Here is a 26,426-nt window from a genome sequence, read left to right as displayed (position 1 = left end):
ACAGATATAAAGAATAGACTGTTAGACTCTGTGGGAGAAGGCAAGGGTGGGATGATTTGGGAGAATAGCATTGAAACATGTATATTATCATATGTGGAACGAATCGCCAGTCCAGGTTCAATGAGTGAGACAGGGTTCTCAGGTCTGGTGCACTGGGATGACCCAGAGGGATGGGATGGGGAGGGAGGTGGGAGGGGGGTTCAGGATAGGGAACACCTGTACACCCGTGGCAGAGTCATGTCAATGCATGGCAAAACCAATACAATATTGTAAGTAATTAGCCTCCAATTAAAATAAATAAATTTATATTAAAAAATAAATAAAATAGTCAAACTCATAGAAACAGAGGGTAAAGTGATGGTTGCCTGGTGTTGGAGGCAGGGTGCAATGGGGAGTTGTTGTTGAACTGATATAGAGCTTTGGTTATGCAAGATAAGTAATTTCCAGAGATTTTCTGTACAACATTATGCATGTAGTTACCAATATTCTACTGCACACTGAAAATTTCCTTAGAAGGGTAGTTCTCTTATTAAGTGTTCTTACCACAATAAAGTAAAATGAAAAAAAAAAAATTGTAATGACGCAGTAAAGAGATTTTAGGGAACTAAAAGAGAATAGTAGTGACTAAAACATTATTGATAGTAAAGAGGAAAATAGGAAATAATTCGAAGTTTTAACTAATAGGAATGAATGATTAGTTGGATGATGGGAGCGTGGATCACTAAAAATGTATCTAAGATGATTTTTCCCCATTTATAACCATTGATACCATAAACAGACAGAAAGAATAAAAATCATGGGGCATTTTTTTTGATTTAAGGATATCAGAGCAAGAAGATGTAGCTATGATCAAAGTGGAATAGTTTTCCTAAACAGGGGCAGTAGATGGCAAGGAGGTCAAATATCTGCTCTAAGACACAGGAATATGTGATAAGGGCTATGAAATTGCCACTGGATGTGGCAACTGTCTTTGTAGTTGATTTCAGCAAGGGTATTTACAGGGGATGGTATGGGTTGAACATGGGAGGATGGCATAAGATAGATGACTGAGAGTGATTGAGATGTGAGGAATTAAGTTTGGAAGATGGAAAGGCTCTTTAAAGAAGATAAAATGGGGAGTCTGAGAAACAGGAAAAGGTTAGAAAGTGGACCTAAACCAAAGGGGAGATTTTGATTTTCTAATAAGAGAAACTTAAGGCTGCTTCTTTTGAAAGAAGGATGTTTGTAGATTAAAGATCTTAGGGAAATTAGGTATGATTAATAGAGCATCTTCCTTGAAGAAATGGAAAACAATGGGTTAAAAATTATAGGTGGGTTGACTCACTTGAAGCAAAGCTTCCCTGGTGGCACAGACTGTAAAGAATCTGCCTGCAATGCAGGAGACCCAGGTTCAGTTCCTGGGCTGGGAAGATTCCCTGGAAAAGGAATGGCAACCCAGTCCAGTATTCTTGCCTGGAAAATCTCATGATAAAAGGAGCCTGGCAGGCTACACAGTCCATAGCATCACAAGAGTTGGACACGACTTAGTGACTACATACTGAAAGATGAGGGAAAATTAGGGTAAAAACTAGGTAAGTATGTTGGAGACTTGTGGTTCATACTCAATGATTTCAAATTCTATTTTAAGTAGAGACACAGTCATTTGCCAGAAATGAAAGTCTTTGAAGTTGTCTTATTTGGGGATCGTTATAAAGGTTTGGATTGATTTCTGTGTAGTTTGGACTAGCGGAATGATAGGATGGATTAGAAGGGTTTCCCATGTGACAGAAATCAGTACATTGTCTAAATGTGTTTATATATTGGAATCTGTTATAACTCCTAGTCATCAATTTTGGGAAATAATCATATTTGTCTAGCTAGTACTGGCCCCAGCCAGAAAATACGGTATTTGCTCATTCTAGTGTTTACTGTCTTCTCATTATTAAAAAAAATTATGAAAAACTAAAATATTAGAAGATATATAAGAGGTACTGGGAGGTTTATACATGCCGTATATCATTTTCTGAATTCTTAAATTATTTCAAGCATTTTCTGATCTATCTGAAGGCAATTAAGTTTTAGAAAACTAATTCCAGAATGTTTCATAAGTCAGCTGATTTCTTTGCAATCAGTCTTCTACTTGATTTATTGCTTGATAAGAAAAAAATACTAATTAATTGACTTTAGTGCTGGCATATGGTTATTGGAATATTGACATTTTAACACCAATTACAGTATATTCTTAATCTCATTTTCCTGATAGTCTACATCACTTTATTGAATTTTGAGAATATTCTTATCTATTTTTCTACTGCTATCTTAAAAATAGTTTTTTATTCTTCTTTTTTATTTTTTTTTCTTTCTTTCTAAGAAAATTAAAGAAAAAATTCACATACCTGCTATTAAAGCCATAAGACATAGAAAACCTACATGAACGTTAACCCAGACCCTAGGTATTTTGTTAACTAAGTGTAAAAATTTGTTATTTTTTTCAGTTGTATTATTTTTTTTATTGTTGTCGTTCAGTTGCTAAGTTGTGCCCAACTCTTTGTTACCCAATGAACTCGGCACACCAGGCTTCCCTGTCCTTCACTATCTCCCAGAGTTTGCTCAAACTCACGTCCATGAGTCAATGGTGTCACACAACCATTTTATCCTCTGTTGCCCCCTTTTCCTCCTGCCCTCAATCTTTCCCAGTACCAGGACTTTTTCCAATGAGTCGACTCTTCTTCACACCAGGTGGCCAAAGTATTTGGAGCTTCAGCTTCAGTATTATTTTCTGAGGTTTCCAAACATGAACAGATACATAGATTTTGATAGTTGGCTGCCGATTTTAGCTTCTTTTGAGTATTATTTTGAGTATGATATATCCTATATTTTCAGTCTTAGTACAGCGATACTAATGTCTTTATATATTATAAAACATTCTGAGGGCTATTAGACTTATTTCCAGTCTCTCTATTCCCTTGCCTTCCCCAGAAAACCAGCTGGTGCTGATATTCCCTATTCTCATTATCCTCCTTTTTTGACATGTCTTGTAGAATTTTGATATCATAAATTCAAAAGTTTTCAGTCTTTTATTTTTGCTACTTTATGAAATTGCTAGAGGTAAGAGGGACAGGTTGGGAATGTTTATTTTATTGTAAGAAAAAGTGCATGCTAAAAAAGAATTTTCTATAATCGAATGTCAGAATCACAAGAAGAGAGGACGAAAAATCAGTCTCTTTATAAATCTTTGTGTTTGAATATGGAAAGGAAGCCTAAGGAAAATGAGCGAAGTTTAGTATGGAGAACAGAAGTGTTGATAATAGAATGTGGTCATTTTGCCTAAATTAATGTCTCCTGGTAATAGGGTTGTCAGATTTAACAAATGAAAATACATTTATGTGCTCAATCATAATCCCACTCATTGCAAACCTATGGACTGTAGCCCACCAGGCTCCTCTGTCCATGGGATTTTTCAGGCAAGAATACTGGAGTGGGTTGCCATTTCCTCCTTCAGGGGATCTTTCCAACTCAGGGATCGAGCCCATGTCTCCTGAACTGGAGACATGCAGTAACGAATCTGCCTGCAATGTGGGAGACCCAGGCTCAATCCCTAGGTTGGGAAAATCCCCTGGAGAAGGGAATGGCAACCCACTCCAGTATTCTTGCCTAGAGAATTCCATGGACAGAGGAGCCTGTTGAGCTACACTCTACTCCATGGAATCACAAAGAGTTGGACATAACTTAGGGATTAAACAGCAATAACCTGGGAAGCCCTTATATTCAATTAAGTCCATATGATCCATAATTAAGTGCATCAGTTAAGTCCATATAATCTTTCTCTCTCTAAAACAGCTCTTATTTCACTTATCTTATGGTCAGGTAACTTTGGAGAAGATATTAAATGTCTCTGCCTTTCGGGTATCCTCATATGAATAAAGTGGCGGGGGGGGGGGGCTGAATTGAACCTATCACATAATGTTGACATGAGAACCTAAATTTTATTTAAAACAGTATCTTTCACATAGTAAGCCTTGTGTTGTTGTATTAAATGCAGGTTTTGCTTTACAAGGACATAAGCCTGTACTCTCCATTCTCCACACACTGAGTAGTTAGTGGCTTGGAGATTGGCAGCTAAAGTGAGCCTGAAAGGCAGCATGAGATTCAGTCAAAGCACCTAATACAGAGAATAACAGTGAGATCTCCTTGGGTGGATCATAAAAGCTGAACCCAGGGCAGCTTTCAGTAGAGGCATAAAGAACAGGCAGGTATCCTGTACTCTTCTCTTCTGTATAACTCAGAAACAGTGTTCATAACCAGGTTACTTTGTGTGGGCTGGACTCTCTAGGCTTATACATTCAGAGGTTTAATAACATTTCACAAGAGATCTGGTTAATTTACCTGCCATTCAAGGCATATGTTACTTGGTGGCTATGACCTGTAATTCGGAGAAGGCAATGGCATCTCACTCCAGTACTCTTGCCTGGAAAATCCCATGGACAGAGGAGCCTGGTGGGCAGCAGTCCATGGGGTCGCTACGAGTCGGACACGACTGAGCGACTTCCCTTTCACTTTTCACTTTCATGCATTGGAGAAGGAAATGGCAACCCCCTCCAGTGTTCTTGCCTGGAGAATCCCAGGGTCGGGGGAGCCTGGTGGGCTTCCTTCTATGGGGTCGCACAGAGTCAGACACAACTGAAGCAACTTAGCAGCAGCAGTATGACCTGTAATTCCTGTCTACTTTACTGAACTGAGAATTCAAAATGATGCAAGGTATTTATTTGCTTTTATATATGTGGTGTTTTTTAAACAAAAAAAGATTACATAAATAATATTTACTTTGTATCCTGCACATTGTAAATAATGTAGACTCCTTAAGTATATCTTGAATTAGTTTTGGAACCAGACCACCTGGCTCCAAAATCTGACTCTATCTCAGCTGTTTCACCTTTGGAAATTACTTAATTGTTTGATGCAACAGTTTCATTTTGTGAAATGGGGATAATCATAGAGATTTTGAAGAGGACAAAGTGAGTGTGTGTATATAAATTATGCATACATATATTCATATTTATAAATAAAGATTTAATTCTTTCAAAATTATGATATAAATTCACAAAATAAATCTGTGTTTTAGTCAGCTATAACTCTACGTATTTTTGACCTTTTGTGAGGTGCACCAATGTTATAAACATGAATAGTTTTCATTTTCCTGGATAAAAAGAGAAAATGCATGCAAATCTCATCACCAGTACTTGGCACTTCCTCTAGCAGAAAATAGCTGTGATATATAGATTAGGGATTTGGAATTGGCAAAATGAGAATAGGGCAAATTGAGCTTTAAAATCAAGAAGGGCAAGAGTTGGGTTGATAGAAATTACAGAAAAATGAGATGTAGGTTTTGGTCTTAAGAGAGATTGTGATGCTTAAGATCATGGAGAAAGGAGTAAAGGATGAAGACCTTGCTGCATGTTTTCCTCTGAATACCTCTGACAAGTGAATTGTATAAAATAATAGAAATTCCTGTTTATTTCAGCACAGTCGCACAATAGCCTCAGGGGCCTTGTAGACACTGCTGCTGCTGCTGCTGCTAAGTCGCTTCAGTTGTGTCCGTATATTGTTTTGACCATGCCCAGCTGGTCTTTAGAATTGTAATAATGTCAGTCTTAGACATGTTTTAAAAGCTGCTGTAGGAGATGTGTCTCACTCAGGGCTCCTAGAGATACTGGATCCTTGTCACAGTTGAAAAAACAACAAAATCATTCATGAACACAAACTAGAATAAAATCCTGTGGCTGATAATAATTCTGATTCATGGGTGGGGTTAAAGACACACATTAAAGATATGCCGGGAGCAATACAAGACGGTGATGAAAGTGTGGGGCGAGCTGCACAGCCCGCTGCTGGCAATCATCAGCTCTCAAATCTCTCTTTAATCTCTCCAACGTAAGGGAGTAGGAAAAGGAGTTCCAGCATCTAGAGAATAAAATTAACGTGAACGGCGAAGACCTTGGGTCTCTTAAGATCAAATCATGCAAAACTCACTTGATTGCTATTTTCGTAGAAGGGACACCATTTGTGGCTGCCGAGAAGGCAATAGTCATACCTCAATTTCAGTAAATCATCTGTTAGTGCCTCAGGCAGTTTTACAAATTGACTTAAATGGGCTTGAAAGTGAACCCGCTTTCACACAGCCGAGACTGGCAGTGGGGTCAGGATAAAAGGCACTTTGGGAAGTCCCAGTGGTTTGTGCTGGAGTTAGTATTTGGTTGCATCTCCAGTTTCTTTATTAGTAAATCTACCTGGGGAGGTAATTGGCATGAAATGGAGAAGAGTGAAGTACCCTCAAGACTGAGAGAAAGCAGGTAACAAGGTTAGAGGCCAAATTACCTTAGAAAATTTGGAGGCCCAGACTGAGAGATGAAAAGGTGAAAAGAAAGTGTTTGTCACTCAGTCGTGTCCGACTCTTTGCGACACCATGGATTGTAACCCACCGGCTCCTCTGTTCATGGAATTCCCCATGCAAGAATACTGGAATGGGTAACCATTCCCTCCTCCAGGGAATCTGCTCAACCCAGGGACTGAACCTGGGTTTTTCCTCGTTGCAGGCAGATTCTTTACTGTCTGAGAGGTGAAAGTACAAGCCAATCAAAAGAGAATACACACCCTATTGTGGCAGAAGAAAATGCTGAGTATAGGTGAACCCAAAGGCAGTAGAGATAAGCAGTGAATTAGTAAAAATGATAAATGTTTTTCAATTAAATTTCAGTTGGCAAAGTTATATTCTCATTGACTAAATATCCCCAAAGTATTAAATGAACAGTGTTTTTTCTCACCCCAGAGGCTGCAGACACATGTGAAGAGAGCAATAAACTGCTGCCACCCACACCGTCCGATATAAGGAAGCTGTAGCTCAGACAATGAATTCTTACATAGCGTCAGTCCTGTGGGTGATTGTGGTGGCACTGTTCTTCGCACATTTCATATGCAGCCTTGTTTCATCTGCATGATAACACTGTACGAAATATGCTAGTATTGCTTTCACATGACTGAGGAAATGGGCACAGAGACAAAGTAACAGCCATGAAATGAGGAAGCTGGAATTTGAGGCCAGACTTCTGGCTTTAGATGCTGTGTTCTGTTTTTTGTTTTGTTTTGTTTTGTTTTTTTCATATTTATTGCTGTTCACATAAGTTGAATCAGCTTAACATATTGCTGAGAATATAGTAGCTGTTCAATAAAGACATGTTAGCTGAAAGATTGAGTACCAAGGGACTGCTCCAGAAAGTGGCATATAAGTAGCCTGAGACTTTAAAATTCCAACCATATTTTAAAATGTTCAATTTATTTAAATTAAAAAAAAATAAAACAGTTTACCTGTTTCTTGCACCCTCAGTCCCCTACGTCTGGCAACTACCAATCTGTTGGTACCAATGTGAATCTGTGAGCCTTCTTTTCTTGGTGTGGGGGGTGTTGTTTGCTCCTTTGTTTTTTTGCTTTTATAATCCACATGTAAGAGAGATTATATGCCTCTATCTTTCTCTGACTTATTTCACTAAAGCATAATGCCCTCAACTCCATCCATGTTGTTGCAAATGACAAGATTTGATTCTTTTTGATAATCGATCAATATTCCATTGTTGCTATTGTTCAGTCACTAAGGCTTGTCCAACTCTTTGCAACCCAGTGAACTGCAGCACGCCAGGCTTCTCTGTCCTCCACTATCTTCCAGAGTTTGCTCAAACTCATGTCCATTGAGTCGATGATGCCATCCAACCATTTCATCCTCTGTGTCCCCCTTCTCCTCTTGCTTCAATCTTTCCCAGCATCAGGGTCTTTTCCAGTGAATGGTCTCTTCACATTAGGTGGCCAAAGTATTGGAGCTTCAGCTTCAGCCGTCAGTCCTTCCAATGAATATTCAGGGTTGATTTCCTTTAGGATGGACTGGTTTGATCTCCTTGGTGTCCAAGGGACTCTCAAGAATCTTCTCCAGCACCACAATTGGAAAATAAATATATATTTATATACGATGTCCTCTTTATCTGTTTATCCATTGATGGACACTTAGATTATTTCACTCTCTTGGTTACTGTAAATAAGACTGCAATGAACGTGGGTGTGCACATATTTTTTTCCAGTTAGTGTTTTTATTTTCTTTGGATAAACACCCAGAATTAGAATTGCTGGATCATATGGTAGTTCTGTTTTTAATTTTTTTCAGGAAACTTTCGTGTTTTCTAGTAGTGGCTGCAATACTTTACACTCCTACCACCAGTACACAAAGGTCTCCTTTTCTTCACATCCTCACCAACACTTTTTATTGTCATCTTTTAGATAATCACCCTTCTAACATATGTGAGATAATATCTCTTTGTAGTTTTGATTTTTATTTCCCTAATGATTAATGATACAGAGAATCTTTCATGTCCCTATTGGCCATCTCTATGTATTCTTTAGAAAATTGTCTATTCAGATCTTCTGCCCATCTTTTATGAGATTGTTTGCTTTTTTGCTATTGAGTTGTAAGAGTTCATTGTGTATTTTGAATACTGTGTGCTCAGTCACTCTTGTGCAACCCTATGAAGTGTAACCCACCAGGCTCCTCTGTCCATGGGATTTTCCAGGCAAGAATACTGGAGTGGGTTGCCATTTCCTTCTCCAGCCCCTTATCAGATACACAGTTTGCAAATGATTTCTCCCATTTTATAGGCTGCTTTTTCATTTTGTTGACAGTTTCCTTTGCTCTGCAGAAGCTTTTTACTTTGATGTAGTCCCGTTTCTTTGTTTTTGTATCTGTTGCTTTGCTTTTGGTGTCAGATTAAAAGATCAATGCCAAGACTGGTATGAAGTAGTTATTGCCTATGAATCCTGAGGCTTTGTTCTTAATCCTAATACTTCTAGGCTTTGGACAAATATGATGTAGCTTCAGAGTCTGTAACAACATCAAAATCCTCTCTGAAATTTCCCAGTATAGGGATTGCCTATGATTATCTTTTATTTGAATTGTAGTTTAGATTTTACCAAGAGATGAGACCACATTATCTTGTGTAATCCTCCGCTGGTAAAGACAGAACAGGCACTATTTTCCTCAGTCACAGAGATGTTCAGGTTATTTAAATTTACTCCTGCACATGACTCGCAATTTGCGGAACGATCTAGAACCCAAGGCTCTGATTTTTTTTTTTTCCTCCAAAGTGATCTGCTTCTCCTACTCTGCTTCCTATCATATGATTTTCTTTCTTTTTTTTTTTTTTGATTTTCTTTTATAAATCAAAGATAACATAAGACCTCAATGTGCAACATTTATTTGGGGACCAGTTTATAATTTTAGAAAATTCAATAGAATGCTTAGATAGTTAAGATAATACATAATAGTGCTACCAGTTATATGAATTATATAAAATTTTGAAATGGTATAACTGTGTGAATAATAAAGAAGTAACTTCACTATATCACAAGAGAGATTATTTATTAAAAACTTTGTGCCACTAAGATGAAATGAACATATTTTTGAGAAACAAAAAACGAACTACTAAAATCTAATGTAGAAGTCAATTTATTTTTTAGTATGGAATGCTTTCTTCAAATACACCAGGGTCTTGTATCTTAAGACCCATAAAATCTATTTAATTGAGTGTTTCTGCATATTTACACATGATATAATGACACATGGGTAACTTTATTTTTTGTTAATTTGCATTTATTCATTAATTCAACACATAGTTATTGACTCTGCTACACTCTACTTTAAATGATAGGTTAACAAGATTACGCACGGTTTCTACCTTCATGAAGCTATAGCCTGGACTGCAATAGTTCATTAGTCAAATAATCTCATCAGAAAATAAAACATTACAACAAGGGATAAGTCAAGAGAGAGTGACAGAGAGTAGCTGAAATTATGAGAGCATATAGCAGTATCAGTAACCTAAGCTGAAGAATCAAGGAGGTTTCCCAAAGAAGAGAAGCTTAAAGCTGACATAAGAATCGTGAATAACAGGTAACTTGGATAGGGAGCAGAAAACATTCCAAGTAGAGCTAACAGCATCCACAAGATTCTGTGGCAGAAGGGAGATTGTTGGGTTTGAGGAGGAGAGAACATAGTGTGGCACAAGATGAATCATGAGTGGGACAAGAGGCCAGAACTCTGATCCTGTCAGATTTTAGACTTCATCCAGAGAGCAATGGAAGGTATTGGAGGGTTTCTGTGTTTTGTTTTGTTTTGTTTTTTAGTGTTTTGAGTGGCAAAGGCAGATCTGAATGTTACATACACGCCTCCAAAAATGGCGTGGACCTCAGCTGTTTCATTGGTGTCTGCATAATCTCTCAGCAGTGTTTCTCCCCTCCAACACCTGAGATTTATTTATTGAGTCATCTCATTCCTGTGATGTGCATATTCAAGCCATGTAGGCAGATTAAAGGTCTTACAAAATGTGCATATGCTTAGGGTTAAATAGAAAATTAGGAATGGGAGATTTCATGTATTCTTCAAGACAGTAGCTGCTGGACTTCTTTACAGGGTGGACTAATGAATACCATTCCATTCTTTTCCTCCTAAATTGCAAACCAGTTGAAGCCATATGTGAGTCAGATGGAGATCAAAAAGCTGGCCCTACTATTGGTAAATCTCAATTGGAGAATACAACTTGCATCCATATCACAACCAGTCTTCCCCACAGTGCTCCATGAATTTATTTTACTCACTCATAACTATAGACCATTCCATCCTACTAAATCCACTCCAGCCTTCCCAACAGCAAACCTGTAGTGTCAGATTCTGTTCTGATAAACTCACCCTACAGAGGAACAGGAACTCTTGTGTATCTTGCATAGGAAAATGGAAAGAAAGTAAAAGGGGAGGAGGAACGGAGAATGTAGAATCACTCATCTGTCAGATATCACTCTTCCCTCCCAAACGAGGAGCAAGAAGATGTGAAGAAAGAGGCATAAAGGATTCCTCCTGCATTGTTCTTCTCTTAGGAGTGTAGTAGACATTCCTTCCCTATTATAGAAGTGTGTTAAGTTGCTTCATTCGTGTCTGACTTTGTGACCCAATGGACTGTAACCTGCCAGGCTCATCTGTCCATGGGATTCTCCAAGCAAGAATAATGGAGTGGGTTGCCATGCACTTCTCCAGAGGATCTTCCTGACCCAGGGATTCAACCTGAGTGTCTTATTATGTCACCTGCATTGGCAGCCAGGTCTTTACCACAAGTGCCACCTGGCAAGAGATGGTAAATATATGTCCACATTCCTCCATAGCTATTTTTTTTTTTTTTCTTTCATTACTACTTTTTTCTATTAATTCTTCTATTTTTTTTACATAGATATTTAGCTGTATTTTTATTTTTATTTATTTTTTTCTTCACTATCTTCCAAAGGATCTGGCCATTTCTACTCATTTTCCATGTAGATGTAAATATGTATCAATGTGTACATTTCAGGCAAATTTATACACAGTATTCCAGGTGGTAAAGAATGATTGCTTTTTTCTTTTTGTTCATATAGCTTCAAAATCACGTATTTACATGTGTAAGAATTAAATACAACCAACTCACAATGATTAAAACTCTACAAGGGATAGGGAGAAATAAACATTCTCCCTATGGAAAAAGTTCCATTCTTCCCAAATGGAACTCATTTTAAAGTAACACACTTGGTTTCAAAATGAATACATCTTTCTTTTCTCCATTACTCTTTGAGCGAGTGCTGCAAGCACTGTCCACTGGGTAGCCAGAAACCATGGGACCTACCTGGATTCCAGTGTGCCTCACCCTTCAGACTCCAGGAAGCTGACCCTTCTGTACTGCATCAGTCATGCTCACTTGCTGTCTGACTTCAGATAGAGGTCCAGGCAGTGGGAGGCACTGCAGGATGTGAGGAGCAGAGGAGAGTAATGAGGTCAGGGGTTGAGTCCCTGGGCTCCCTCTTTCATGGTTATAGGTGGCAATAGCTGAGTTCCTGGCTCCCTGGGCCAGAGCTGCTATTAGGCAGCTGCTGCTGCTGCTGCTGCTGCGTTGCTTCAGTCATGTCCAACTCTATGCAACCCCATAGACGGCAGCCCACCGGACTCCCCTGTCCCTGGGATTCTCCAGGCAAGAACACTGGAGTGGGTTGCCATTTCCTTCTCCAATGCATGAAAGTGAAAATGAAAGTGAAGTTGCTCAGTCATGTCCGACTCTTAGCGACCCCATGGACTGCAGCCCATCAGGCTCCTCCGTCCATGGGATTTTCCAGGCAAGAGTACTGGAGTGGGGTGGTTAGGCAGTTCTCAGCTAAAATGTAGACAGTCTTTCCAGATTGTGGTAGCCTCTGGCCCTTCAGTTCTAGAGATACAGTAAGGATTCCCTCGGATTGCCAGTCCTGTGGTGCTTTAGTGTCTCTTATTGAATTCCCCTCATCTCCATTTACCCTTTGTCCTTCCTTAACTTCTACTCTGACAACATCCTTCTATGGAAGGAGTTCTATTTCCTTCCATGACCTTGATTGTTACAGGAAGTTATGGTCATAAAGGTGATGAATTCTGTTTAAAATCAAAGCCCAGAATATTTATGGCATTATGGTTTGTTTGGGGGAGAACTAATGAGTCAGAATCTCTGGATAAACATAGAAGGTGCCACATAGTTGAGAGATAGGTGATATTATTTCTCTATTGAATTGTAGACTACTTAAAATAACATAATCGTAACTAAAATACTAAAAATAAAACAATTTCACTGGTATAAAGTAGAATGAAAATCACTCTGTTGTGTCCGACTCTTTATGATACCATGGACTGTAGCCTGTCAGGCTCCTCTGTCCATGGAATTCTCTAGGCAAGAATACTGGAGTGGGTTGCCATTCCCTTCTTCAGGGGATCTTCCAGATCCAAGGATTGAACCCGAGTCTCCTGCACTGCAGGCAGATTTGTAACTGTCTGAGCCACCTTGTTAGACCAAAAGCTATTTGCTTCCTTCACCACTTAGTGACTGGATTTCACCCAAGCTATCCTCAATTTATCCTCATTTCAATGACATCCAAAAAAAGACTCATGACAAGTAAGAATTTAAGTCTCAGTTTTGCCTCTTACTTGCTGGGTGACTTTGGAATTGCCATTTAACTCATCCAGGTGCCAGGTTTCTCATTACAAAAGGTTTCAAGAGTTCAATGAGATGTTGTGTACAGAAAATGTATCACACTATCTGACAAGTTTTAAGTGCTCAATCATTTTTATGTTATTTTTACTAATGTATTATTATCATCATTATCATTATCGCTGCTCAACAGCAGCCCATATTGATTCATGCTTTGATTTAATGATTTTATGATCTTGATTTGTTATTGGAGTTGGACAGAAAGCACATTTTCATCTTCTGCCTAACAATGCTTCATATATTCTGTTAATTCTTTACACTATTGCTGAGGGCTAAGTTCATCTGCCAATTCTGTTATTAAAGAAAACATCAATTAGAACTGAGCCTGAGCCTGCCTGTTCTAGAATATTGCTTTTTAAATTTTTCCATGTAGGAGAGTGATAATTTCTATAGTGAAGTCTTTACTTTTGTTTGGTTCACTTAGCAGTGTAAAGGCCCTCAGGGCACACATTGTATCTGCAATATTCCCTGCTATTTCTCAGCATGTAGTGATCTCTTATGTGTTCATGGACTAAAAGCAGGTGAGGCAAGTGGTCAAGAGGAGTGGCTTTCTGTGCTGCTTTCTCCCTATGAGGGTCAAAGCAGAGACAAGCAAAGCCTGGTCACACTCTACTGACCGCCCTTGACCAAAGCTGGCCTCCTCTCTGCTAACTTTCCCCATCCAGTTGACTTTATGAATAATACTAGAGGAAAAAAAATAGCCACAACTTTCCTCCACTCATCCTAAAAAGACTTATCTTCACTCCTTTCGTTTGATACCAATCTACCAAAGGACACCGACTGAGATCATCCTTGTCATCTTCAGAACTCTACAGAGTTTAGCCTTTGCTACTTCATCAAATGGGGCCATCTTTGCCTGCAGGGTTTTCTATCACTCTCTAGAGTACATCAGAGCCTCCTGTTTTCTCCTGCCATGCCACCTCCTATGTACTCATGCCCAAGCACTAATCACACTTGATTTGAACTATCTTCCATATATTTAATGAGCTCCTGAATAATAGAAACCATGTCTGTTGTAGATCATAGACACCACTGTCGTATCTCAACTGCCCAGATCACTTTCCTAATCTATAAAATTCAGATGTTGATAAGAGTAAATCTCCCATGGGTTGTTCTGAGGATTAAATAGTAATTACACATGAGAGGCTTAAAACAGTGCCTGACACATGGTAAGTATGCATAAGTGTTCAATTTATTATTAAATTATTCAATCTTATAATGTTGATAGTATTTTAAGCCTCAATTTATAGAAGACAAAATCAAGGCATGGAGAGGTTAAACAATTTCCCAAAGGTTATGAAGCTAGTGGGAAATAATGTATAAATGAATGGGAATATCTGAAACCATCATATTTACAAACTATTTTTTATTGGAATGTTCTACACTGTGTTTGTGTCAATAATACACAATTTTTAAAGGAAACCCTGTCTACAGGTAATAAATGCTGGAGAGGATGTGGAGAAAAGGGAACCCTCTTACACTGTTGGTGGGAATGCAAACTAGTACAGCCACTATGGAGAACAGTGTGGAGATTCCTTAAAAAACTGGAAATAGAACTGCCTTATGACCCAGCAATCCCACTGCTGGGCATACACACTGAGGAAACCAGAAGGGAAAGAGACATGTGTACCCCAATGTTCATCGCAGCACTGTTTATAATAACCAGGACATGGAAGCAACCTAGATGTCCATCAGCAGACGAATGGATAAGAAAGCTATAGTACATATACACAATGGAGTATTACTCAGCCATTAAAAAGAATACATTTGAATCAGTTCTAATGAGGTGGATGAAACTGGAACCTATTATACAGAGTGAAGTAAGCCAGAAAGAAAAACACCAATACAGTATACTAACGCATATATATGGAATTTAGAAAGATGGTAACGATAACCTTGTATACGAGACAGCAAAAGAGACACTGATGTGTAGAACAGTCTTTTGGACTCTGTGGGAGAAGGAGAGGGTGAGATGATTTGGGAGAATGGCATTGAAATATGTATAATATCATATATGAAACGAGTCGCCAGTCCAGGTTCGATGCACGATACTGGATGCTTGGGGCTGGTGCACTGGGATGACCCAGAGGGATGGTATGGGGAGGGAGGAGGGAGGAGGGTTCAGGATGGGGAACACGTGTATGCCTGTGGCAGATTCATTTCAATATATGGCAGAACTAATACAATATTGTAAAGTTTAAAAATAAAATAAAATTAAAAAAAATAGGAAACCCTGATGTTTAGAGAAAACATTTGAAATTCTTAAGGACTACATAAAGTATACGTTGCTTTTTTCTAGAGAATAGACTTCTTGTGGTAAATTGTATCCTTAATCTAAACGTTGACAACCTTTGAAAGTCCCTTGAGATACAGAATCTGTGTACAAAAATAGAATAAGAGTAAAACAACATAAGCCTCCTGACAGTTGCATATAACAGCAACCTGGTTCCTATTCTTCAGTTCATTGTATCTAAACCTGGGGCAAGTGTATTTTTTATCCATTAAAGCAAGTTTAATCGTAATGAAATCCGGGATTGACAGATTCAAATGCTGTACAGATTGCTGAAGTGGTGAACAAACCCGGTGAAACTGCAGTGCCACACAGCACTGAGATGAATTAGGAAGCTCCTTGAAAAAGAGCAAATTACTTTTGTGACTATTTGATTTACAGAAATAGAGACACTCTGTATTGAAATGAAAGATTAAAATGGTAAAAGAATTGATCTTTAATAAAATTTTAGAGGCTTTGAAAGATACTGAAAAGGCAGAATGTATTCAAGCAGGCCAAAGAACTCATAATATAAAGAACCCAGATCAGAATAGTGTAAAGATAACAACTTAAATGAATGGTAAGGAAAACACACATTTCTTTTTTTACTTTCCGTTTAGAAAGAATTACATAAGGTAAGTACCTAAATTAACTTGCTTCTAAAAAACAAGAAAACAAAATTAAGAACCAAAACAAATAAAACAATAACTAAGCTCGTGTCTTTTATATATTTTATTTAAGTTTTGGATCAATTGAAGAGTGTACTGTTAGTATAAAATGTCAACTAGTAATATGAGATTCATAATAAAAATAGAGTTCCCTCCAGGGAGGAGGGGGAATGATTTGGGAGAATGGCAATGAAACATGTATAGTATCATATAAGAAACGATTCGCCAGTCCAGGTTCGATGCAGGATACAGGAAGCTTGGGGCTGGTGCACTGGGATGACCCAGAGGGATGGTATGGGGAGGGAGGTGGGAGGGGGGTTCAGTTTGGGGAACACGTGTATACCCGTGGCGGATGCATGTTGATGTATGGCAAAACCAATACAATATTGTAAAGTAATTAGCCTCTAATTAAAATAAATAAATTTAATTAAAAAAAATAGAGTTCCCTGTGCCTTCCTCCACTGTGATCCTACGGACTCTAGCCCACCACGCTCCTCTGTCCATGGCATTTCATGGGCAGGAATACTGGATGGGTTGCCATTTCCTACTCCAGGGAATCTTCCCGACCCAGGGATCAAACCCAGATATCCTGCATTGGCAGGCGGGATCGTTAGTGCTGAGCCACCAGAGAAACCCCGTTAGGCCCTCAGAGGCAACCATTTTCTATTTATTTCCTTGTTAGTTTCATCATTTAACTCCATGAAAAGTGAAAGTGAATTCCAGTCCATGGAATTCTTGTTTCTAGATAAACATATAATACTACTTTATTTAAATATCAAATTAAATTTAATAGGTATAAATAATAATGTTATATCCCAAGTTAGAAGTGAAGCATTCCAACCACAGTTGAACTACCCTTCCCCAAAGGAAACCACTATCCTGAATTTGTCGTTTATTATTTTTATTAAGCTAAGGAGATCCAACCAGTCCATTCTGAAGGAGATCAGCCCTGGGATTTCTTTGGAAGGAATGATGCTAAAGCTGAAACTCCAGTACTTTGGCCACCTCATGCGAAGAGTTGACTCATTGGAAAAGACTCTGATGCTGGGAGGGGTTGGGGGCAGGAGGAGAAGGGGACGACAGAGGATGAGATGGCTGGATGGCATCACTGACTCGATGGATGTGAGTCTCAGTGAACTCCGGGAGTTGGTAATGGACAGGGAGGCCTGGCGTGCTGCGATTCATGAGGTTGCAAAGAGTCGGACATGACTGAGCGACTGATCTGATCTGATCTGATCATTGTAATAGCTCCATCTATTTATTTTGTCATGTTTTAGACAGTAAAGTTCATAGAAAGAAAGGCGTTTCTTCTGCTATAGAAGGATAAATATTGTTGATTTCTTTTTTTTTTTTTTTTTGTAAATTGAGTGGCATGTTATGGCCCTTTTCGTTCTCTAGCTATGCAGCTACCTTGAAAACCTGAGATTCCTCATGACTTTTATAGTCAGATCAGTCAATCAGGCACCCTGCTGGGCAGGCTGGGTCTATAGTGGAACCAGCAACATGGTGAAAAGTGTGGGGCAGAAAAGTGGGTTTGAGTCTCTACTCCACCACTAAATTTTTTGACAGTTTTGGCCCTGCGAAAAACAAAGACAAGATCTTGAGAAATCAGTCATCAAGAAAGCTAGGAAGGAATGTTTAAGTAATATGAAAGAGCCTTTTAGTCTAGAAGTTGTTTCTGAAAGTGCTGTTTCTAAATCATTTAACACTTAAGTGATCACTTAAGACTCACCTGAGTGTTGTTTGTTTTTTTTTAAATAGGTGTCACTAGAGAGCTACTGAATCAGGATTACTAGGGTTGTAGCCTATAAATTTGCATTTTTATCTAGCACACCTTCTCCTCAGATATTTCTGGTAGAAATAAAAGCCTGAAAGGTAGTTAGAATACAATGCTATCCAATATTGAGCTATTTATTCATTATGCACACACCCAAAGATACTGAAGAGGTTTCCATCTTGGACCTTGGCTTTCAGAGCAGCCACTCTAATTTCATTTCTGGAGTTAGTGGCTAGAATCAACATGGTAACAACATGTTATTCCATCAACAGACAGAGAGAAACAGAGAATCAGAGAAAGAGAAGAGGAAGGAAAAGAAGAGACTGGTTCATTCCAAGAAAAAAATGTTAATAAAAAATTAAAATTAAAAATATATGTAGTTAATTTTAGTATACCTTTTTCATGTATTAAGAACATTAAAATAATTTTACCAGTGGAGTACAAAACTGAATTTTTTACTCCTCCTAACATAATACGGAGAAGGAAATGGCAACCCACTCCAGTACTCTTGCCTGGAAAATCCCATAGACAGAGGAGCCTGATGGGCTGCAGTCCCTGGGGTGGCTAAGAGTTGGGCATGACTGAGCAACTTCACTTTCATGCACTGGAGAAGGAAATGGCAACCCACTCCAGTATTCTTGCCTGGAGAATCCCAGGGGTGGGGGAGCCTGGTGGGCTGCCATTTATGGGGTCACACAGAGTCAGACACGACTGAAGCGACTTATCAGCGGCAGTGGCAGCAGCAACATAATACTGAAAATATTTAAACTACATACTTATAGATAACATTCCATTTTGGTCAAATATAGCTTTGTCATCACTGTTTGAGAAAATAAGATAAAGGCTGTGATATATACAGTATCTCAAATAAATAAAATAAAAACCAAAATTTAAGCCTCAACCAAGTCAGTACTGGTAAATGTCATAGGTAATTTTATACAAATTTTATTACAGATAAATCCCTTCCTGGAGTTGAATGCTTTGCATCAACATTTCCAGGCTTATGGTACTTGCTAATTATAGTGTTCTGAATTGATTTTCCATAAATATCCACTTAATATGTTATAACATTGATTGAAGCAATTATAGAAAGACTTGAAAATCAGAGATAGGGCTGGTGCAGGGGAAACAGGGTAAGATATATGATCTTTTCCTAGCCTATGTATGATAAAAGTCACATGGCAGCTGGAGGATAACTGGAGTTAGTGAATACTGACCAGCTCTTGGCGCAGGTGTTTGGAATCCAAAATAATCACCTAATTGTGCATATCTGAGTTTGTCATTACCACTGAGCATCTCTGCTGCCCAGTGGAGGAACACTAAACAAACACAGAGAATTTATGACCAAATTTATAAATTTGCAAGCAAAATCAATTTTTTCAGGTGTTTGCATGGAACCACCTAGCGCAGATGGCTAGATTGGGCTTGGAAACCACACTCTTTTTTGTCCATTATGCTTGAGAATCTGAATATTCCCTATTGGTAGGTGTTGATAATGGTATGTACTAATAAGATCTGTAGATCCTGAAGACTAGCTTTGAATATTAAGAGACTTTAATGGCAAAGTTAAAGTGAAAGTGCCTCAGGAATTCCTCCATGAGAAAGAATACCATTAATAAGCAGCATACTGATCCCAAATTTTGGGGTCTCTGCTGTGAGAGTCCCGAGACATCCTATATTTTTCTGTAGATTTGTGCCAGACACTGGGTCTCTTCACTTCACTAAAGAACTTCTTTTAGAAATACTTCAGGAGAAGTTAATTTGTAACCTCTAGTTAAATTCCTTGTAAACAATGCTTCTTAGAACACACTTTGTGATCCAGATGATGTGAGATGGTGAAATCAGTCCTAAGCAGTACCATTCACTTGGTAATAACTATATGATGTATAATCAAACCAGTCAATCCTAAAGGAAATCAATCCTGAATATTCATTGAAAGGATTGATGCTGAAGCTGAAGCTCAAGCTCCAGTACTTGGGCCACCTGATGCAAAAAGCCAACTCATTAGAAAATACCCTGATGCTGGGAAAGATTGAGGGCAGGACGAGAAGGGGATGACAGAGGATGAGATGGTTGGATGGCATCACAGACTCCATGGACATGAGTTTGAGCAAGCTCCAGGAGATGGTGAAGGACAGGGAAGCCTGGTATGCTGCATGCAGTCCATGGGGTTGCAAAGAGTCAGACATGACTGAGCAACTAAACAACATGTTAATTATATTCATTTCACCATAATTATTTCCTCAAATATTTTAATGTTGTATTTGTGTTATATCATTTGCTTTAAATTGATAAGTTGAATTTTATTTGAATAACATACAGTTTCCCTAACTATATAGATTAGTCTTTGTAGGCAGAAAAAAAAAATGGCCTTAACCACTTTTTAATCAACTAAAATAAATAAAATATACATTGCATATCTTTAATGATAATGATAATAACAGCAAATCTGCATCTGCATGCATGTTGTGTCCAACTCTTTGCAACCCTATGAACTGTAGCCAACCAGGTTCCTCTGTTCATGGGATTTTCCAGACTAGAATACTGTTGTGGGTCACCATTTCCTCCTCCAAGGAATATGCCTGAAAGAGGGATTGAACTTGCATCTCCTGTGTCTCCTGCTTTGCAGGCAGATTCTTACTGCTGAGCCATCCAAATGTTAATATTTTACCATGTGCTGATGTGGCTCTAAATATTTTATGTACTATTCATTCAATCACAGTAACAATCCAATGCCTTAGGTATAGCTATTACCTTCATTTTACACATGTGAAAATTAATAACAGAGGTTATTCAACTTGCCCTAAGTAGGAGCTGTGAAATGGCAAGGCTGGGTTTTAAACCCATTAAGTTTGGTTTCAGAATCTATGTATTTAAATTTAAAAATGTGATGATTTATTTGACTAACTCACCAGTTGTTTATTGAGGCTCTATGATATATGAGTCACTGTGGCTATGCACAGAGGGATTAAAGCCACAATAGAATGAGACAAGTACACTGCCCTATAGCTTACATTTTAAGGAGAGATGTAGACAATTAATATGCTAAACTAGATTAAGATGTGGGAATACTGGACAGTGGTCATGCTTTTGATTAGCCAGGGAAGTGGAAGAGAGAGAAAAAGCCAGACTTTCTAAGAGGAGAAAAAGTTGTTGTCTCCCAGTTCTGGAGATGAGATGTCCAAAACCAATAGGCCAACAGGGCCATGCTCCCTCTGAAAACCAAGAGGAATAACCCTTCCCACCGCCTTCCAGATTCTGCTATCCCAGCTGTTATTCGGCTAATGACACCATAGCCACAGTCTCTGATCCGTTTTCTCTTCCTTCTCCCTGTGCCTCTTCAAATCATCTTTCATCTGGGCGAGTCTATGTCTGTGTTTGAATTTTTCATTTTTTTTGATAATGACACCAGTCTTACTGGAATAGAACCTATTACAATGACATCATTTTAATTTGATTAGCTCTGTCAAGACCTCTTTCCAAATAAGATCACATTCTGAAGTACTGGGGGTTAGGACATCAACATCTCTTTTCTTGTTGGCTGGAAAGGAGGAGCACAGTGCAACCCATAGCAGTTTCTAGAATTGAATAGCCAGCCACATTCTAAGTATTTCACGTATTTGTAGCAACAGTTATCTGTGAATCTCCTTGTCACGTCAGGGGTGCTGTCTCTCAGGAAACATTCACTGAGTCTATTTCCTCTTGCAGCATTCAAATATCAGTCTTGGCATTACAAAAGTTTCCCTTGGTAGGGAAAATTTTGAATGCCTTGTGCATAAAAATTATTTCCTGAACAACAAGTTCAAGATGAAATTCAACACAAGAATGTTTCACTCATTCATTCACTTTGTATTCTTTGGATATGAAGAATGTTGTCAGGAAAGTAAGGTCATTAGGGATAGTGTTAAAAAAGTTAAAAGATAAATCAAGTGAAAGTTAATATATAAGTAGACATATAATAAATACTTGATAGACCGACCATGTTGGAACCTAATAATAGATAAAAATGAAGTGCTACAAAGTTGAATCGGGAGGAGAATTTTTCTGACTAGGAAGATAGTATGGAGATGTGCAATGAAAGATAGTTCTACAGACTGTGCTAATTGTCTATCAAAGATTCATACTCCCCGCTGATCACACCAACTTATTGCTGAGGAATAGATGCTTGACGAGGGACCACACTTCTCAAACTCCCTTGAAATTATGTGGGACCGTATGACCAGTTCTCATCAGTGAAATGTAGGCAGAAGCAACGTGTGTGACGTCTTTGGGATTAAGAAGAGATATCCTTTCTCTACTATCTTTTCTCTGCCTGCTGGCTGGAAACTGAGGCCAAAGCTGATCTTGAAGGATTTGTGTTAAAGACAGCCATCATGAGTGACTTTGTAGAGTGGACTACACACTCACCACACATCATGGGTGTGTCTCTGCATGCTAAGTCATCTCATTCATGTCCGACTCTGTGTGACCCTGTGGACTGTAGCCCGCCAGGCTCCTCTGTCCATGGGGATTCTCCAGGCAAGAACACTGGAGTGGGTTGCCATGCCCTGCTCCAGGGGATCTTTCTGACCCAGGGATTGAACCTGTGTCTCTTACGTTTCCTGCATAGGCAGATGGGTTCCTTACCAGTAGCACCGCCTGGGAAGCCCTCACCACGCTTCACCTCACACTAATGACTGAGAACACAAGCATTGAACTAGTATGTTGGTAAAACTTTATTTGTGTGTATTAAGTCAGGAATTTAAGAGTTTGTCTGTTTTAGATGCTAACATTATCCTCACAAATGGATAGCACTGAACCTGTAAAGAGGATGGTAGAAAGGGGTTTTTCAGGAGGAGGAGAAATCACAGAAATAGGAAGAAGCCCAATTTGACTGAAACATCTCTACTGGGGTGTAATTGGAGATAAGCCTAAAAATTAGCTCTTGAACATATAATAGAAGCTTTTGAATGTCAGAATGGGTGTTCATATTTAATTCATAAGCAGTAGAGAGCTGTTGAAGGATTATGAGCAGGTTATAATGTATTCAAAGGCATTTTTAGAATGTTTTTTAATATTTATTTAAGTATACCATGTCTCTTCGAAGAAAGGATTATAACAACTTTTGAGATATTAATATAACAGTGATGTAAAAGAAGCGTTGGATTGAAGGAAAGAGTAAATAAGGAGCTCACATAAAAGTCACTTTGGTCTAAATGTTCTACAGATGTTTGTAAGGGTCAGATAATATTTCAGGTTTAGCAGGCCACAACTGCTTGACTCTGCCTTTATAATATGAAAGCAGTCATAGATTATACTTAAATGAATAGGCATGGCTATGTTCCAATGAAACTTTATTTACAAAAACAGTTGAACAGCCTGTGGGATTTAGTTTGCCCACCCCTGGTCCAGATGCAAAGTAATAAGATTTCAACTATGAGACCAGTGGAAAGGTGGAAGGACAAAGGAGGAAAGGAATGTGACACATAGACATCAATCAAACAGAACGTGCAGAGATAGTGTGTTACTTTCCATATTGACTGTAAAATCGGTGTCCTTTCTCTGCTATAGTAGTAGACTAGGAGCTCCATGAAAGAAAGGCTAAATTGTATTCATCTTCATATTGAGAACATGTTAAGTGCTTAGTGAAATATATAAGTAATAGGAGAATTTTTTAAATTGTTGAATATGAAGAATAAGAAAGAATTAACAAAGTCCCAAAGTGTTATAGAGTGTCTGTCAAGCTTGAGTTAATGGAAAATAGTCATGCCATTATTAGAAATATTCTTGACTTTGAACAAATTATTTTACTCTTCCACATCTGGATGCCCCACAGCACCTCAAAATTAGCAGGTACGAAATGCCATATTTGATTTCCTTTCTTCCTGCACTTCAAAATCTAATCTTCCAGTGTTTTCCATCTTCATCAGTGATGTTGCCATTTACCTAGTCACTAAAAACAGAAGCCCTATAAGCCATTCTGGTTCTCTTTCTTAAGAGGAATAATCTGGGGGGGAAATCTTATGTTTTCAGACACTTTTGTGGATCTTACTCTTGAACTGAATTTTTAAAAAACTCTTCCTCTCCATTATCATCTCTCAAATGGTTACCACAAAATATCCCTGCTCCCGTACTGATATCCTCCTTGAATTCTCGGAGCTTCTCTTGTGGCTCAGCTGGTAAAGAGTCCACCTCCAATGTGGGAGACCTGGGTTCGATCCCTGGGTTGGTAAGATCCCCTGGAGAAGGGAAAGGTCTACCCATTCCAGTATTCTGACCTGGAGAATTCCATGTCGTCACAAAGAAAAATATTAAGTAAAATATTTTTTAAATGAAATTATTAAGTGGAAAATCATTTAGATAAGAAATACATAAGACAGAAATCATGAGAGAGGTATACAGATGTCACAATCTGTGCAGGTGGTATACAAAACCATGTCATTGGGGTCTCAAAGAGTTGGGCAGAACTGAGCGACTTTCACTTGCAGTTTTCTGGTTAAAACTGTTCAATGATTTCCCATGAAATTTGGAGTAAATCCATACTCCACATCATGATCTACAAGGACACTTAAAATTAGTCTCTTCTGTACATCTCCAATCTATGGTCATGGCCAGTCTCTATCTTATCCAATATCACCCAGTCATTGTTACTGTCATCTCATAAAAATTCTGAAACTTTTTTTTTTAAAGTTTCCAAGTATTTTTGCTTTCCCTTCCTTCTGTCTGGTTCTTTCCCCTTCTCTTTGTATATTAGGCAAGTATGGTGACTTTATGCTAGATGTGCTGACCTAGAATTCCTTTTAGTGTGTAGTTTTGGGTTAGCCTTGAACACGAGATATATTTTACATGAGATTTGAAAAGTGGAAGTGAAGCAGCAGTCACATTGTTAAACTCTCTGAATGATAATGCAGAGCACCAGGAACTTCAGCATCTCAGTGTTATGATGGCTTACATTTTGGGATGTGGCAGCTTCCTGAGCCATAGCTCCTTCAGATCTTTGATCAAATCTCCAACTTTAGCTTCTCTGGGATGGAGGCATATGTGTGTAACTGTGGAGAAGGGGCTAGCTATTCTGCAGGCCACCCATCAGATCAAGGTTAGAGTTGTTGAAAGACAGTTTCAGTAGTCAGTCCTTGTGATTTCCAGTTTTTTCCCCTGCAGGTTTCAGTTTGCCCTTGCTCTCTTTCACCTTCAGCTTTCCATTTCTTCATGATTTCTGGTCTTCATGATTCCTTAGCAACATCAGGCTCAACTCTGCAGAGGCAGTAGCCTGCCTGGGCTTTCCCATTGGCTCCCCTGACTTTCTCATCAGCTGCCCCCCTCACATGAGGACTAACCCCTACAATAAATTCCTTATTCTGTACTCTCATAGCAATTCTACTAATCTGAGTGAATCTTAACTTCAATTTTAGCAAAAATATAAAACCTTAATGAGGTTTTAAGGAGATTTCTCCTGAAGCTTCATCTTAAATAGATCCTCTATTATGTTTAAGAGGAACTTAAATAGCTTATCTATTATATTTATTTTTCTACTAGTATCTACTGACATCATCCATTCAGTTCAGTCACTCAGTCGTGTCCCATTCTTTGTGACCCCCTGGACTGTAGCACTCCAGGTTTCCCTGTCCATCACCAACTCCCAGAGTTTACTCAAACCCATGTCCATCTCATTCTCTGTCGTCCCCTTCTCCTCCTGCCTTCAGTCTATCCCAGCATCAGGGTCTTTTCTAGTGAATCAGTTCTTTGCATCAGGAGGCCAAAGTATTGGAGTTTCAGCTTCAGCATCAGTCCTTCCAATGAATATTCAGAACTGATTAATATCAGAACTGTAGTTGTTTATTTTATTGTTGACTATCTCTTTGACCCACTAGAAGTCAAACTCTATGAGGGCAGTAATTTGTTTGTCTTGTTGAACAATGTATCTTCAGGATGTATCACATTGGCTGGTATACTGAGAAAATATTTGTTGAATTAATGTGACATCTTTTGAGTATAGGGGTAATGGTGAGAAGTTAAATAAGGATCTGAGTTATTGACAAAAAATGTTTGCAAAAACATTGTGATTCAGTGAAGATATAAATAAAAATGGTTGCCAAGGATCAGTGAAAATCCTGCTAAGGGCAGATAGCATATCTATCTATGCATCTATGTATCTATTGATCTATTTATTCATCATGTACCTACTTAAGGAGAAGGCAATGGCAACCCACTCCAGTACTCTTGCCTGGAAAATCCCATGGATGGAGGAGGCTGGTAGGCTGTAGTCCATGGGGTCGCTAAGTCGGACAGGACTGAGCGACTTCACTTTCACTTTTCACTTTCATGCATTGGAGGAGGAAATGGCAACCCACTCCAGTGTTCTTGCCTGGTGAATCCCAGGGACGGCGGAGCCTGGTGGGAGGCCGTCTATGGGGTCGCACAGAGTCGGACATGACTGAAGCAACTTAGCAGCAGCAGCAGCAGCAGCAACCTACTTATGCATCTATAACTTTCATTTGTAATAATGAAAAACTATATCATTAATAGTCATTTGAATTTTTAAGAAATTAGCTAATACAGTTTAGGAACTCAAATCGTGGTCTTCATTCCATCAGATATATTTTACTTTTGGCAGTAAAGATGAGCAGATTGTAACC

General features: G+C 38.7%; 1 protein-coding gene across 1 annotated transcript in view; it reads left to right on the top strand.

The window, feature by feature from the left end:
- KCTD8 (potassium channel tetramerization domain containing 8) overlaps window positions 1-26,426 on the top strand; it is a 263,192-nt gene that overhangs the window by 201,659 nt on the left and 35,107 nt on the right. The window lies entirely within an intron of this gene.

The sequence above is a fragment of the Bos indicus genome, chromosome 6, assembly GCF_029378745.1.
Source record: "Bos indicus isolate NIAB-ARS_2022 breed Sahiwal x Tharparkar chromosome 6, NIAB-ARS_B.indTharparkar_mat_pri_1.0, whole genome shotgun sequence".
Lineage (NCBI taxonomy): Eukaryota > Metazoa > Chordata > Mammalia > Artiodactyla > Bovidae > Bos > Bos indicus.
The sequence above is the reverse complement of the archived record's forward strand: the minus strand, read 5'-3'. Positions and strand labels throughout refer to the sequence as shown.